This window comes from Ambystoma mexicanum, chromosome 2p (genome assembly GCF_040938575.1).
Source record: "Ambystoma mexicanum isolate Mex_15411 chromosome 2p, UKY_AmexF1_1, whole genome shotgun sequence".
Taxonomy (NCBI): domain Eukaryota; kingdom Metazoa; phylum Chordata; class Amphibia; order Caudata; family Ambystomatidae; genus Ambystoma; species Ambystoma mexicanum.
The window spans coordinates 1,289,252,687-1,289,270,179 of NC_090923.1; the positions used below are offsets into that span (position 1 = coordinate 1,289,252,687).

At 45.6% G+C, this 17,493-nt stretch overlaps 1 protein-coding gene across 1 annotated transcript in view; it reads left to right on the forward strand.

The window, feature by feature from the left end:
- Positions 1 to 209: 209 nt before the first annotated feature.
- POLR3E (RNA polymerase III subunit E) overlaps positions 210 to 17,493 on the forward strand; it is a 1,464,556-nt gene continuing 1,447,272 nt past the window's right edge. Inside the window, exon 1 of the mRNA XM_069645613.1 lies at positions 210 to 338. The gene's annotated coding sequence lies outside the window, so the exon portion shown is untranslated. The remainder of the gene's footprint in view (positions 339 to 17,493) is intronic.

Consider the following 17,493-nt stretch of genomic DNA (forward strand, 5'->3'; position numbering starts at 1 on the left):
CAAATTACGTTGGCTGCCTCGGAAAGGAATGGATCCATTACATCGCAGCATTGTACAGCAGCATGGTGTCCGGGGTTGACACAATTCTGACAGAACGTTGGTCTTCTAGTTCTTTATCTGCACTCCCTGCGTAGACCGCAGACGCTGCATGGCCTGGGCGCAACGTGCAACTCATGTGAGGAGAAGGAGGAGACCGCGGCGCAGCGTTGCTAGGGTCCGTTCCTCTGATAGGAACTAGAGACTACAGTTTTGTGACAGGCACGATCTGCACCCTCGTTTCTCATTAAAGCAACAATCTGCTTAACGGTTGGTTACGGCACCGAGGGTGCAACTAACACGTAAGTCCATATTTTAACCGTAAATTATGTGTTTGTTTAAATATTTTAGTCTGATGTTAGTGGACCGCATGGACGGGTTTGGGGGCGGGTTTAATTATTTCAATGAAGTGAGAACGTGCGCTTTCTGTTGAAAAGCCTACCAATAAAGTGTCGTATGTAGCCTTACAACTATTGCTCTGTTGTACAACTACGTTATCCGATGACTTGGGCACACGGTATTTCTTTTTTGAAAGTATTGTAATCTGGTACTTTAATCCAGTTGCTTCAGTTTAACTGATTCTAGACTACATGTCCCGCAATGCATTCTTGTTTATGAAGACTCGGTGCTGGATATCATGAGTCTGATGACAAGAAGTCCTCTACAATTTACAGTGAAACAAAAACAGTGTCTTTTTATAGAATTGTCCTGTTAGAATTAAACATAAATGTATGAAAAGACGTTTATTACTCTGACGTTTCATTTGAGTTTCATATTTTGACTATTGAAAACATTTTACTGGAACAGGTAAAGTATAGGGTTGGTCTGCATTATTGTTACAAAGGAAACATGTTTTAAATATAAACTTAAACCTACGATTCAAATTATGCAAAATTTACTCAGCATGCAACTGCACCCTTTTATCAGTGCTGATTCGCTAGGCGTGAGTCTTTGATGTCTCTTTTTGAGTTTGTATGTTGTGTGCATGTTTACCTTTCGGCTTTATTTTACCGCCAGATTACAAAAAAAGAGTATGTGCACTGATTAAACAATAATAGCCAACCAAAGCCATATGTCTGGCTTTTAAGTGTTAGTAGGTGAGTAGTTGAACACGGTTTCTATGGGTGGATGCATGAGTTGGTGAATAAGGGTGTATGGTTTAGTGGGTTAGTAGGCTTGTGTTGCTGGGCAGATGGGCGAGTGAATGAATGTGGTTGACTGTGGGTGGGTGTGCACCTCGGTTTTCCTTATGTCCGAGGTGCACACAGCTTGGAGTCAGTAGGACATTGGAACAGTATTCCCATGGGAGGCACGTTGATGCTGGGGACGCTCGCGTTGAAAGCCCCAAAATCCTGCAGATCTAAGTGGGGAAGCCTGGTGGCAGTGCACTGAGAGGCTGCGGAGAAAGACAGACCATGAAGGCAGCAATCCAGAAGGTTCAAAAACGACTTTCACAGAGACCCCGACAATTCTGTAGGCTTTTTTGTTCACGTGTGTGCCTCAAATAAGTCAGATTTTGAGGTAAACTGGGCATTAGGAGTACAGTATTAAACGGGTATGGTGCTAATACATTATAATTGAAGGGCCGTTTGTGAAAAGCCACTGCGTCGTAGAAGCTCAGTGGTTTTGGGGAGGTGCTTTCCTTTCTGACCGAAGGCCTATTTTTGTTTTGGAACCTGCACGGTGTCCTTTCCAAAGATTTGTGAGCTTGATGGGCTCTCTGACAATATTAGTTGCATATGGGACCCACTTTGACTTAAGCCATTTGGCATGAGGGCTATTTCATCTTCTTGGAATCTGTGCTATGCTTCACCGAAAGAAAGTTAACCCCACTATTTTTTAATTTTTTATTTTGTGTTAACTGAATTTACAGTTTTTACAAAAAGGTCCTGTTTCTTCGTTTTCTTAAAATTGTTTCTTCATTTTGTTTCTTTAGATAGGCTTTCACTATGTTTATACTTTCGTTACTTCTTTTTCAAATAACTTTAATTTAAATCAACATGTCGTGAAAACAGAAAAACAGTTAAGCTTTCAATCTTATGTGGTATGAAATTTTTTCAGAGAGGCCTCCTCACTTGTACGGTGTGCAATGGTCCGCCCCAGCATGGGCTAGGTGCTCCTCCCCACTGCTCAAAGCAGCGAGATCTGTTGCAGTTTGGGGGGGGGGGGGCTTGACCACCATGGCGGGGTAATTTTCAGCAAAGTCAATAAACGGGGACCACACCAATACGTATTTCGTATAGTGCACAGCGCTGTGATTTTGTCCGCCACCAGTATGACCTAAGATCTGACCCACCACATCTGTGCCATCAGCCCCTCGGGTGTCGTGCATGTCCGGCCTATGACCAGCTTTGCTGCTATAAGGAGGTGTCCGATCAAGGTGGCCACTGAGCCCAATAATGGAAAAGCGCCCCCCCCCCAATCCCTGGCCCCCCCCCCCCCAAGATCACCACTCGTGGGTTCGCAGGAAGGGTTAATCCTGTAATGTCCTTTATCCTTGCCAACACCCCATTCCAGTACAGTTCACCTTAGGACATGTCCAAACCATATGAAACAAAGTTCCCAAATCCCCGCCAACAGGTGGCCGGTTAACTTCTGTCCATGTGGTGTAGCCTCTCGGGCGTTAAGTACCACCTGTAGCAAAATATGTAGGCGCATTCTCTGTCCGTTACGCACCTGGAGGATTTGAGCATTCATCACCATATACGTAGCCACTCCTCCTCTTCTATGGGGCCCCCCAGGTCTTCCTCCCATTTAGACATGTATTGCAGGCGCGGCACAGGGTCTCCCGTGTCCAGGAGTTTATACAGCTTCGATACTTTCCCCCCGACCCCCACTGTACCGTCCTGCAGTGTCGGTTCCAAGGCCAAAAGGGCTCTAGTCGCCTTGCCCCCTTATGCTCGAGTGGGAAACCCAGTGCCTCAGTTGGGTGTATCTGAAGTGCTCTGATTCTTGTATCCTGAAGGTGAGTTTGGATTCCTCGAATGCCAGTTTTTTTTTTGTTTTTCCCTGTACAGTTGCTGTAAGCATTTCAACCCTCCCTCTTTCCACTCGAGAAACTCCCCTTTACCGCATCCCGTTCGAATGTCTGGGTTATTACACACAAGTGTGAGGGGACCTATCCCCCTTTTTAATGCCCCATCTACGAAGCGCCCTCCCTATGTAATACAGTGTGCATTTGGTAGTCGCCAACAGGGAGAACCCCCCTCCACATATGGTAGCTCTGCCAGTTCAACCGCAGATTGGGCCAGCTCAATGATTTTCCATTTTGGAGCAGCGGTCTGGCTGTTCCACGTGAGGGCATGAGAAATCTGTGCGGCTAAATTGGGGGTCTCAGACGTACTTTGCTACAAACGCCCCACCCTTGCTGGCTTCATCAGTACCTTCATGTATATTTCGCGCCCTCTTGTTCCCCCAGATGAAGCTTAATATTTTCCCTTGCAGAGGTCAGAGTCTGGGACTCTGACCGCCAACGCAGAGCTCATGTACAGTGAGCGCCGTATTACATTTTTAATCGTTGCTATGTGGCCAAACCAGGACACATCCTTCTTGCCCCACCTCCCCAACTCTGCATTCAGCTCCCCGAACAGCAGGGGGAAATTAGCTCGGTACACCTTGGAAGGCATGGTTGGGATGCGAATCCCCAGGTATGGTATAGAGTCACAGGACCACTGAATAGGAGCTAGGGCGCCTATGATTTCCCTGTCCTTGGCTCGAGAGCTACGTCTAAACAGTGGGATTTGCTGTAGTTTACTTTGAACCCAGAGGCTCGCCCAAACTCGTCCAGTTCCCCCAGCACCGACTCCAGGGAGGCAGCAACATCACTCAACGTGAGAAGGACATCATCCGCATATAGGGACACCAAAAAAGCCTGTGCCCCCCACCCTCACTCCCATGATTGAATCGGCCGTACGAATGCGGCTGCCGAACGGCTCCATGTACAAGGGGAATATTAGGGGGGGGAAAGCGGGCAGCCCTGCCTTGTGGCCCTTGTGATTTTTAGACTGGCTGATGTCCTTCCGTTCACTCGTAGGTGTGTGGATTGGGTTTGATAAATCGCCATAACCCATTTGGTGAAATTTGTCCTCCCCCCCCCCCCCCCCCACCCCCCTCCCGAAGATATCCATAACCCTACGCAAATAGCCCCACTCCGCTCTGTCAAAGGCTTTATGGGCATCTAAAGCTATTATTCCTAGATCGAGACCCAATCGCATCCCTGCCTCCAACAAACCCAGGGTCCTTACATTATCCTGTCTGATCCCAATCTATAAGCCCGGGCAGCACCCCCGTCATGCAACGGGCCAGAATTTTGGAGAATATTTTTGAATCTACGTTGGTTAGTGTGGATAGGTCTGTAGGAATCACTCTTGGTCAGGTCTTTGCCTGGCTTAGGAAAGAGGACCGTTGCTGAGGTGCTCATGGATGGAGTGACCCTCCCAGTGGCCAAAAAAGAGTTGAATAGACCCACCAACGGGGGTACCAGGATGCTGCTGAATATTTTATAGAAGGGCTCTGAGATGCTGTCCGGGCCTGGAGCTTTATTCTTGAAGGACTTTATGGCCCACTCTACCTTCCCAGCTGTTATCAGAGCTTTGAGGCCTGCCTGATCCTCCAGCGTTAATCTAGATGGATGTGCCTCCCCCAGGTAGCGAGCTTGCGCTTCCTCCAGCAAGAGCTCTCCCTTGAATATTGCAGAAAAATGTGCCTCATAAATCCCCATTTTAGCAGCCTCATCCCACTGCAGCTGTCCTCCCCCATCCCTTAGGGACTGAATCGAGATTCGGGTCTGAAGCCTCTGTAGCTTGGCCACCAGCAACTGGTTAGCCCGGTTTCCCTTTACCCTGATACCTTATGCTCTTTCTCAGCTCGCTCAAGCTCCCCTTCAAGTCCCTCGCAAACCAGTCTCCTAGCCTTTGTATACGCTGCGGTTCTGCTGATGAGCTCCCCGCCCCCCCTTTTTACAACTGCTTTCATGGCATCCCATATCGTGTCTCGTGGGGGGGGCGGACCCTTCGTTTTCCTTGATGTATTTGGCGAGCACCCCCTATCGCCCCTAGCTAAAATGGGATCCCGAAGAACATGGGTCATAGAGGTTGCAAAGGCGCCTAGGGCTGTGTCGTGATATACAAAATGCAAATTTGCCAATCAGGGCTTTAGATGACAGCATTAGCCGCTGAAAGCCAATAGTTTATTCAAAGTATGTGATAAATGCTGAAAGTAATGCTGACAGTAATCTGTTGTAGCACCTCCATTACGCAGTAATGAGCTACAAGGAATATGCAGGCCTAGTAGGGGTGGCAGGTCACATTATGCATTGTAAATAGACAGGCAGGGCGAAGGCCCCAGTTCTGTAGCTAATAGAGACATTATTGGAGTGTTTGGAGCATTATGGCACCTATATAGCGCTTAGCCAATCTTAAGCACTATGGACACTAAACTGTAAGTGCAGGCCTGGTATAGCTTGCTTACATGGGGTTAATTCATCTTGGCTTCTGTTAGAATATTCTGCCTTTCTGTAGCTCTGCATGGCTATGTAAACAAATCCTCTTTCTCTGGGAAGGCACTGATAAGACATTCCTGAGCTTTCGCGCGGATGGGCTCCAAGGAGGGAGGTGCACAGAAAGGAGCACAGTGGAAATTCACAGAGTTGGGTTTTTCCATGAGCAAGCCTATATTTTGCACAGGGAAAGTTCTGGAACTGTGCGTCATGGTGACTGACGGCACGAGATTACAAAAAATGCATGCCACATGGATCAGGTGGGAGATCGATCCGTGGACTTGGTCCAAGCAAGATCGAGTGTCCGGAACCTGATGCTCTGTCGGCACCCTGCAGCGCTGTCATCTGAGCGGGGCTGGCAACAGCTAGCCTATGAGGGCCAGGGTCTCCTAGCGCTGATTGAAGGGGCATAAGACTGTGTTTCTCTGTTTCTCTAAGTTCTATGTTTCTCTATTTTGTATTTCTCTTAAGTTTTGTGTTTTGTAATCTTCTATAACTTGAATCCCAAAGTGCTGCTAAATTGCTTTTGTCTAATAAATGGTAAACCTTTTGAAGGTGTCATTTGTCACTAGCATGAGTTCACTGCTCAGCACGATAGAACCTGTATTTTGGGCTGAATTGGGTAATTTTTGCTCTCAAGGGCTGGTCCCGAGGAAGATTTTCCCCTTTTCAAGACAGGATGACATGCCTATCCCAATTGCCAATGACACCGAAACAGAAGCATGATAGGATAGTGTGCGTGTGCCTATATTAGCCTCGCGGATGCACGGGTAGAGTGTGCTGGGCAGCAGTATCAAGTCCAACCTAAAGAATCCCCCATGAACATGCAAATAAAAAGAAAGGCCTGTCTCGTCCTCATGAGCCAACCTCCACATGTCCTCCAGCCCCAGCTCCCGAATGAAACGGCAAAATGCAATTGAATGTTTAAAGTCTAGCCTAGTGGGCGGTAATCTTTTGTCCACAATTGGATTTGGAACCAGGTTAAAGCCTCCCCCACTCCTCCCAATAGAATCTGCCCTTCCGCAAATGGTACTATCCTGGACAAGAGGTCTTCCAGGTATCCATCCTGCCCAATGTTTGGGGCATACAGGGACACCCAGGTGAATGCACGGTCCACATAAAGCCCTTAACGCAGAGATATCTCCCCTGCGGGTCACTGAGAACCTTGCTTTTTAAAATTGGGATTTGATCGCTGATCAAGACAGCAACTCTCCTCTTTTTCTCTCCGCCCGAGGCGAAGTATTGTTGGGGGTACACCCTGCTCCTCATCCTGGGTTAACAGGTGAGTCTCCTGCAGGAATCCAATGGACAATGCCATCTCCCTCAGTTTGCCCAGAATTCATTTCCTTTTATTTGGGTGGAGTTCAGGTCCAGGACCATAGTGGCCTCTGCCTCATTTGTCCCTCTTGTGTCAGTAGCAATTGATTGTTTTGGGGATCCATTCTTGCCTCCCCCTCCACATGTCGCGCCTCCCATGCCACCTCAAAAATAACTTCTGCCTCACGAACAAACTTTCAAACTTGGGTATTTCACCCTCTCCCCACCCACCCCTTCCCAAAACAAGCTCCAACTTGAGCATTTATCTAACATTCCGTAAACCCGTCAAGGGCCTGACTTAGAGGGAGTGTATACTGCTTCTGCACCCTGCCAAGTCAACGTCCTCCCTTATCAGTCCACCAATCTAGCACCCATTTCCCTGTAACCCCAGTCAGCCCTGGTCCAACACGTTTGTTACTTTTAAAATTCCTTTCTTTAAAAAATATTTTGTTTTAATTTATGTTCTTTATTATAGAACTCTTTGTTTTATTATAGAACCAGTCCCGGCTCCCGGAATTTTCATCTGGGTGGGCCAGAGTTGTGACAAGGGGGGGGGGGAAACCTTCCATTGTGTGCGGGACTAGGAGTACCCTAATCAAAGTGCTGGCGTTGATCCAGATTTCCCAGGTCCGTGATCCAGCACATTTCTTTTCCAGATCTGCAAAAATACATTTGCACCCCTCTATAGAAAACAGTACATAGCAAAAGAGAAGCAAGGCAAATAGTGTTGCGACATCAGTCTACCTAACTTCCCTTCCCATCTGCTCTCCCCTTTCTGTTATATCTGATCTTTCTTCACCTTTCACCATCTAGAGACCTTCCTTCAGCTGTACTAACTGTTAGGCGGAAACCTGTGCAGTTCCCTTGGGGGCCACTGCAAAAGGCTTAAGACTACAGGTGTTGGCAGTAAACCCAATTGGTAGAAGTCTGTACCACCCAGATTTACCTGTTAGCTGTGGCGAGCAGCCAGACTTCTCTCAAGAAGAGTTAGACAGTATATAGAGTATACAAGATAGGTACCAAAATAAAGTAGCACAAGCAAACACTGACCAGAGCTTTGGTATCAAGTATATAATTATTTATTTAAAGACACACTTGGAGACACTCTAGCACTATTATTGTAAGCAAGTTTAAAAACAGTCACTATTAATATATATATATATATATATATATATATATATATATATATATATATATATATATATATATATATATATATTCCTTATTAGACAAGTCTTAGTTAACACCACTTATTTCCAGACAGAGGTGAGCGCTTAACTAAAGATGGCACTCCAATAAGTTAAGAAAAAGGGAGGGAAAAGGCTAGGAACAGCACACAACACAATACTTTAGAAGCACTCAGCAAGGCAGGAAAGTCAAAGTCTACTTGTGAGCAAAAAGTTCAGAGGCCAGGTTCCCTCTTGGAGAGAGTAGAACATCAATGCGCCCAAAATCACACAGTTTAAAAGGCTTGGGAAGTCTTGCAGAGAGTTTAAAAAGGAATCAGTTCAGCTCAGAAAAGTTCAGTTAGCCAGCCTAGGGCCAACCCAAGTGGTAAGATGAGGATTTACGAGACACCCCACACAGACCGTTACGAGGGAGGCCAGGCGGACAGAGTACCTTGAAAGTGGAGAGAATCCTCCAGCGGGGGCAGTTGTTCCTGGCAGTGGATGCAAGTCACGGCGTCGTCCAGAGGAAGAGAAGATTTCGACGTGGAGGAAAGCTGAAGGTCGTTGCACTGCCAGGGAAGAAACCAGCCGCGGAGTTCTCCGGTTAAAAGGTACTACCCTTTTATTCACGGCAGTGGTACAACGTGGTATCCCGGTTGCCGGGGTGCTTGGCACAGGCAAGGCGGCCACGAGATGATCCGGGAAGGCGAAAAGGCGGGCAAACTGGTTATCCCCACCAGTCAAAGGAAGAACACTCTGCGGGCTGAAGATGTCCTCTGTCGTTGGAAGAAGTGGGGAGTCGGTTCGGCAGGGCTCCACCGGTGGTGTTGTCGTTACAGGTCGGCTCAGCTCTCCCTCTTCGGATTCTTTGGTCCTGTGGCGACGTCTGAAGTCCCAGTCCCCAAAGCCCTGCTTTTATGCAGAAAAACCCCCATTTATCAGTCCTAGCTGTCACTCAAACATGCTAAGGCTCACCACTTGGGCAATCACACAAGAGTGCGACTTGAGTTGCCGAGGCAACTCCGTCCACGGTGCCTAAACCCCCTCCCACACCCTCCGTGTTACCCAGACAGAGTGGCACCACTTTGGAGGTCTTCTGTGCAGAAGCCCTCCAAAAGTGGAACAAAGGGCTCAACTTCGGGTTGGAGTCACAGAAGCGAACGCAAACGCCAATTTGTTACCGAGTTCTGGCAAAAAATACCAACCGGTGAATTAATATTAAACATACCGCCGGTTTATTTATTTGAGGCTATGTTAAAAAGTATTAGCCTCGAACAATGGGAAAATCCCATAGTAATATATTTGCGGCCGAATCTAAAAAGTAGTATCCACTGCCACCAGCCAAAACTCACTCGGGGGATTGGACAGTGCCCCCTTGAACAACAGACCCAGGGACAAGCGAATTGCCCCTACCAGTATGCCCACAATATGATGGTTTGTACTGGTTCAATTCACAATTTAGGACTAGTAAAGCCAATTGTGACTTTACATGCCCTGGGAGGCAGTAGTCCGTCCCAGGGTACGGAGTCTGTGTTTGGGGCGTCACTATGACACACCTGTGTTACGGCACGGAGAGTGCTGTGTAACACACATACCAAAAAAAACACTTGAAGCCCTATCGAGTAAAAGACCCCATAGTCCATAAAACACATTACAAAGTCAAAGGATATCTCAAATCATGTCTAAGAGTGGGAGAAAAAGAGTCTCACTCTTAGCAGGAGAAAAAAATAAACCCCAAAAATCCAGCAAAGCTGCTGGGGGACTCACTAGGTTTGGGAAATTAGCCTTTACAGAGAATTCTCCCTAACACTAACTACTATTCCCATTTACCTACCCTCCCACCTATTCATACCAGCACCCAGCATGCCTGGCCTGGCATGGGAGAATTGAGGGTGATGCCTTCTCCTCCTCCTCTTCCTCTGAGAGGGCTGAGTAGTGAGGCCCCCAGTCTTTGTATCATCTCAGATGGTGTCTGCCCAACAATACCTTCCTGAGCACTGTGGCTAATCCCAGCAGGCCCCGGAGGAGATGCTTGTGCTCCCTCCATCTTGTTGTGAAAGATGGACGCCACCCCTCACAGAATGCTGAAGCAACGAATAGGACATTTTGTTTCCTACAAAATAAAAAAAATGTTTAAACTTTTTATTTCAAGAACAGAACATACCATGCCCAACCAATACAGGTAGTCTTGTTGATCTTAGAGCACAGCAACATATCCTCCAATGACATACACATGTATACAATCCTCCCTTCACCCACCCATTCCACAACCCCCCCCCCCTTCCAACTGAGCCCCCACAGTAGTTCTGTTCTGAATGTCTCGCGTAGTTCCGTTCTGTATGTCTCCCATCAATGGTTCATGTCCAAAATTACATTTTAAACACAAAATGTTATTTGATTTTGCATTTTTTTGCAGCACATTTTAATTCAGTTGAGAGTGCTAAGGCTGTAAGGGCTGCATCAGGAGGCAGATGGGGCTGGTTGAGGGGTTTGCAGCCTTCTGGTATCGCTACTGGTGGGGCATGCCCCTGTACATCGTCTGGTACATACTGTTTACATACTGGTTTTAATATGCAATTGTCCATGAGGACTCTTTGTTTGATGTGTTTGAATAAATGTGGCCCGGATATTTTTAAAGTTAGATGTGTGTGTCCTAATGCCTGTGCTGCCCATCTATTAAACCATGAATGAGGCTTTTTGGAATAGCTTATAATGCAAACTGAATCACTTCTAGGGCACCTAATCTTAACAGGCAAGGCAAGGCATAGGGAAATAAGCAAATATGCTCAGGATCACACACTTTGGTTAAGTGGCAAATCCATAATTTCAGCCAAGCCTAAAATTTTAGATACTTGACCACACATCTTCAGAGCTCAAGTTGGTAGAAATCTGAGTTGAAGTTTGGCTTTGAAAGCCTAAAATAAATACTCAATTTTTGTACAGGTTACTTTAAAAAATGCACAAGTAACACGATGAACCAACCTGACAATATATTCATCATTTTAGAAACATGTTGATGAAAAGATTAAGGGGGGGCATTTAGTATTGAATCCAAAAATTCATAGAGCAGATTTCTCCTGTTTGCACTTTTTGGAAAAGGGGCCATTCATTAATTGTAATTGTTTCCACCAAGTACTGGAAACGTAAAGAGTAAACTACAGGTGAACATCGCCTTTGCTCTTTACTTTACCACTTCTTGTCTGGAAAAGTGTAAATCACTTTCACAATTAACGATTGTGGGAGCCATCCACAATGGATTCCTTTTGACTCTGCCAATTTTTACCAGGTGTAAAAGTCGGGCAGATCCCATAGGAATCCATTGGTTTTCCGCCAATGTAAAAATACATACTGGTGGAATACCAATCGGATTTGGCAGGGGGACCCTGTTAAGTCTGATCTGCTCTCCAACTTCTCCTGTCAAATCGTACAAAATCCTGCAGCTCATAAAAAGTGGAGGTAAATGCATTTAGCGCCCGTTCTTCCACTCCGCTTGACCTGGCAAATAATCCGTATGACTGTAGCTTTATTTTCCCCATCGTGAATGGAACCATACAAGCTCCAGCATAGCAATTAATGAGAATTTATGAAAAATCTCATAAGACACAAAGTGAAATGAAATGCATGAAGGTTATTGTTTCACACAGCTTGTTCTGTATCCCCTTAATTACTAATCACCCACCAACCACACTTAAACAGCTTCTTAAAACCCTATGTAATGTGTTGTGACACAGCAATGGTCACTGCCTTTTTACCCTTTCTCATCTCTTATTTATTTAATTTATTTCTAAAGCGCTAGGACAGTGGCCCGCAGGCATAAGAGCGCTGACATGACTCTACAATAAAAAACATAAAGCTCTGAGAGGCCTAAGGAGAAACCTGAGAGAAACTAGTGGAGGCCAAGGAAAGGAAGATTTTCAGGGCATGTTTGAACCAGGGAAGACTGGCACACAGCCTCAAATCAGGCGGAAGAGTAGTCCACAAGTAAGGAATTGCACCTGAGAGGCATCGATTTTGCACCTGTACCAGTTTGGCCTTTGGGGTGAAAAGCAACCCTGTGTTATTGGAACTTAGATTACGCCTGTTTGGTAGCCACTTCAGCTGTGCTGCCATATAATAAGGGTTTATTCCATACATGCAAGCATGTACAATTGAAAGGGTTTGACACTTGATTCTCTTTGTATTGGGGAGTCAATGTAATGCTCTGCATGCTGTTAAGATATGATCTGTTTTACGCATATCCATAACGACACTCACTGCGTTGTTCTAGACCACTTGCAGATGATTGAGTTCTCCTTTGTCTACCCCAAGCAGACTGCTGGCACAGTAGTCCAGGCGGCTCCCAATGATCGCCCTGGCTAGGGTGGCACAACTCACAGAATGGTCTGATTTGTGCCAAAAGTGTAATGTAGTATGTTGAGTTGGACACTAGGCAACTGATATGGGATCTCATTGAGGACTCTTGGTCAGTAGTGACTCCCAAAGTTTTTACTTTTTTTAAAGGGCGGAGCGGACAGTATTAAAGGAATGAATAGGACTGATCAAGCTGGCACAACTTGGGGCCGGTGCCCAGGATAATAAGCTCGGTTTTGAGTTATTCAGGGCTAGGACATTATACAGCATCCAGGGATGGATTTGGTTGTATGTGGCACTAATAACCTCAATGTCTTTGGAGTGGGTACCCGATAAAGGGAAAAAGTATCATCAGCATAGTTGGCATAGCACTTCCTATTGTAAATAAGCTGCCTCTGAGATATGTTAAAAAGATACAATCTCACTGGTAGGGCCTCTTCAGCCCTGCTGTTTGTATTTGAGGGGAGAGGGGCAGAGCACCGCAGCCAAATGTTAAACCCACCTCCTGATTGCACTCTTTAGAAAATATTTAAATACTGATTTTTAGTTATAAAAGATGTACACCTTTTATAATTTGTCTGCAGCGTTACAGAAAACTCTTCTTCTTTTTTTGTTATTTTACGGGTGTTCACGTTTCATTTCTGGCATTGCCTAAACACCCAGCACCTAGGATTTACTCATACTTTCCAAACAAGTCCCACAACACGCATGACATATTCTGTTTGCATGGAACCTCTGTAAAGCTACTCAAACAGAATGAGGTTATCAAGTCAGTACTTATCAGTTTGGATCATGAAACGTTCTGGCAGAGTAGACGAGGCTCCCAAACAAAGAGATAGAATATTATTTAGGTTGGAGACCCACTGGTACGTGCGCATGAGAAGATCTGAAACTGGTCCATACTTGCCACCCTAGCCTTACCATTTTCAGGTAGGGCCTTGTTGGACCAGCTCACTGAGCTGTAGCTTCATTTCATAGGCGTAGCAAGCAAGACACCCACATCTGGGAATATACACATTCACTTAGGGAGACAAACTGGAGCCAAGATGCTTTGGCAAATCCAACAGTTTGGGCTTTTGATTAGTCATGGATAGGCATTTGCCAGGCACTTTCATAAGGGTACCACCTGGCCATAAGATGGGAACAGCTGGAAAATGGTGCCAGTAACTGGGCATATGAGGGCCTTGCCGGCAAATTTCTGCTAACACCTATATGCAAGCCAAAACTGATGGCTTTGTGATTGCTTGTTTAAGACAGGACTTCAGCGCAAGTCACGGAGGTGTTCACAAATATATTGCTTATAAAATCAGCTGGCTGAAGACGCACATTAAGAGAAAGTTATTACACCAGGAGCTCATTTACAGAGGCAATTAAGTAATAAAACGCTCAAAAGAATGCTTAGATATAAAATTGGCAGGCCCTAAACAGGAACACATTTGGTGTAACTTTGTGATAGAGCTTACTCAAAGAGTTATAGAAAGGTTAGGTTTTCGTGGTGAGGCGTTGACATAGCCATGCCAAGTCGTTAGGTGGGTAAATGACCAGACACACCCATAGGATGTGTGTTTATCCTCCCATTTTATTGCCATCCTATCTGTGCTCCACTGCAGGCGTTCTGGTTGTACCCAATAGGTGAAAAGTCTCAATCAATTAGAACCATCGTCATTGCTCTGGCCATCCTTCCATACCATTGTTTGTATATCTGTCTTGGCCCTGTCGCTAATGTCGGAAGCCCTTCCCAAACTGCTAGACCACAGTGCCCAAAAATCCATGTGGTTACTTGTGTTCCATTGCAGATGAAACACTGCCTAGCAATTGAGATTGAACTGCACCTTTTTGGTGGCAGCACCAAATGTCATTTGCTAATGGCTTGTTCTCTTCTCTAATGGCACAGACAAACTACAGAATTATGGCATGGAATGTTGTACAGAGCAACAGTAGTGGTAATGTGTAATTCAAAGCCGTGCATCTATCACTTTTTTTAATTTTACTACACTCTCGCCTCCAGAATTACATTTTTGTTACTACCAACCTTATCTTTTCACTTATACTCAAGTAGTTAATGCAGAAGAATATGTACTTTTAAAGTAATTTGCAAGGGCTCCCAGTCAGTTGATGCACCTTCTGCAGAAATCTGTGCTCAAGCAACTTTACCTGTCATTTATGTTGTTTGATATAGTTAACCATTTTATTAAGCATGATGTGAAAAACCACTATATTCCTACAAAAAATAAACCTACTTTAAATTACAGGAACCAAAATTGTGATTTTAGGTTTGAGAAAATAGCTGTAGGCAGCCTGCTTGTGCTTCCTCATGGCCCTTCATCTCCCTGGTCATTTGTATTTTCATGGCTGTGGGGCATAAATCATTGTCTAGGGCAAGAAAACAAATCCCTGCAGTTCAGCCTCTCAGAATGATGTCTCTGAGGTTGCTGATGAATGTTTAGAGTGACATCCACACCCCATTCCCTTGGTTAACAGTGGTTTATAACACCACTGACATGGCCTCCTTTCTAGGTGGGGCCAGGGGCTGGCACTGGGTGGGCCCAGCCCCCGCCCCCCCGTAACCCCCCCTGCTGGAGCTGGACCTGTATTAGAACTCTCGTATTTCTTTATTGACAATGCCAATGTTTAGTAGCCAAATGGCCAAACTTAAAAGCAAATAAGCAACTTTCCCTAGCTAAATCTTCAGACGACTACTATGGTTATGGCCCCCAAACAGGACGACGATATTTTGGTGAAAAAAATCTCACTACCAGATGATTCAAACCTATGTGGGAAGCAACCGATCAATGAATATAGGTGAGTGAGTTAATTTAGAAGCTGCAAAATGCTTTGTGCTGCAGAATTTGCCAGGCCAACCTCAAGGCGCAAATCAAATCTGCCTTGAGTTTTTTTTGGGAAAGGTACGTGAAACGGGCACAACAAACATGTCAAATTGTACAAAGTCATGTAGTTAAGTTAATATTGGAAAATATCATTTAGCCTAATAAAGTTAATATTGGAAAATATCATTTAGCCTAATATGAAGTTATTTTAATATCAACTGCACTGTCTGATCATGTTAGCATGCTACATAATTTAATCGCTGAATAGGTTCTTGCATACTTCGAGGGAAGAGCGGTGTCCCAGATGGCTCAAGGAGCACTTGAGTCTCGAATACAGTTCAAGGGTTTAGATAGAAGATTGCTTGGGGCTCTACAGCAGTCTGTCTCTCTTTTATAAAGCGCCAATAGTCCCTAGCAAACTTGGTGGTACTCCCCAGGTTAGTATATACAGAATATTGACCTCTACAATCTAGGTTCTGACTTATACTAGAGATGAAGTATAACCCCTGCCAGTCTAGTTTCCGCCCCAGACACAGAACAGAAACGTCACTTCTTGACCTAAAGAACAAACCCGACGACGCCAATGATTCAGGAATGCTTTCTCTCGTTGATCATAAGAACCTATGCTACCATCTGACCTTGGTCGTATGCTTATCTTCTGGCTGCCAGCTGGATCTCCTCCTTCCTGGACAACAGAACATCGAGTCTTTGCAGGCAATGCTGTGTCTCCCCCTACACCTAAAGATTTCATGGTCCCCCATAGGTCCTGTGCCCCTCCCACTCCATAATATATACACAAAACCTCTATTTGACCACTTCGACTCACTTGGTATCTCTGTCACAAACTACGCAGATGACACTCAAATTCTCATCCCCTGAACGGGTGCCCATGCACAGGATTGCACCAATAATGTGAATACTGTTTACTTAACAATCCAAACCTGGATGGCCCAGCACAGTCTGTCTGAACGATGCGAAGACCAAGCTCGTTCTAGTTGGCCCGCCAGCCCGCCTTGTGAACCCTGACTTCATATTGCTTCTTCAATATCGATGGCCACAAGATTCCGCTCTCCTCTTCAATGTGAAAACATTGGGCATCCATCTTGATGCCCCGGTCAGCAAGTTTAACCTCATTACTTCCACAGCTGCCTACGCTACGAAACTCATACGTACGAGCAAACCATTCCTCTTCGCTGACAAATCATCTCACTGCGGCGCGCATCCTTGTCGGTTGGAAGCTGGACTATTGCAAAGCCCTGTTTTGCGGCACCTCTGAAAAAACAAAAAACTTGAATAGGCTTCAAGTTCTCCAAACCAACCCTCTTCGTGCAGCACTGGACCTGAGTAAGTTTGACCATATCTTGACCGAGGCTAGGAGATCTGTCCACTGGCTCCCGGTCCAGGAAAGAATAGAGTTCAAAACCCTTCTCTGCTTGTCTAACGACGCCCCTTCTTACCTAGTGCAGAGATTTATAAAACACATGCCTGCCAGACAACTCGGATCCTCCCAAAGTCACTGCCACTTTATCTTGCGATTCAGAAGCAAAAAAGACTGGGGATGCAGCTCCTAGTGGTGGCACCCAACCTCTAGAATAACCTTCCACTGCACCTACGATCGGAACCCTCCTAACGGCTGTTCAGGAAAAAGCTCAAGACACACCTGTTCAATTAACCCATGACTCTGTATGTACTTATTCTTCTCTTCATGTTTGTAACAAGTGCTTAGATGCATGCTTTTAAAATAGAAAATAAAAATGAAAACATAAAGGCACATTGCCTTACCTGTCTAACCTCCCTCTGGGACTACCTAGATTGACCACTTTCAAGTGGTTAGTTATCTGAAAGGATAGTGGGTTATACCTTTCAGACACTGCCCGATTTAGTCTCCTTACTATCATGCCCGCATACTTCTCTTCCTCTCACTTCCTGATGCCCCTCTTACTACTCTCCTCCCTCCAAGCTCACCCACCATCTTTTCTTCTCCTCCTACTGTCTTCCTCCTCTGTCTCGCCACTTTCTCTGAGTAAGTCTTGCTTGCACCCTTTGAATTTACTACTCCCTCCTCCACACCACTGCTACTCAAAACGTCCTCTTTTCTCTCGGACAAGCACTTCACATCTGCTCTCTAGACCCCCCCCCCCCCACCCCCTTCTAAAACCACTCGCCAGCCTTTCATGCACACTTTCAATTCAGTACCATTTGCATTCACTAACCAATGCCTCACCTCTTCCAAAAATCGTCTCCACATCAACATTCTCCCTCCGGGTGGTGTTCTCTTGCTCTGCCCCTCCTCCTT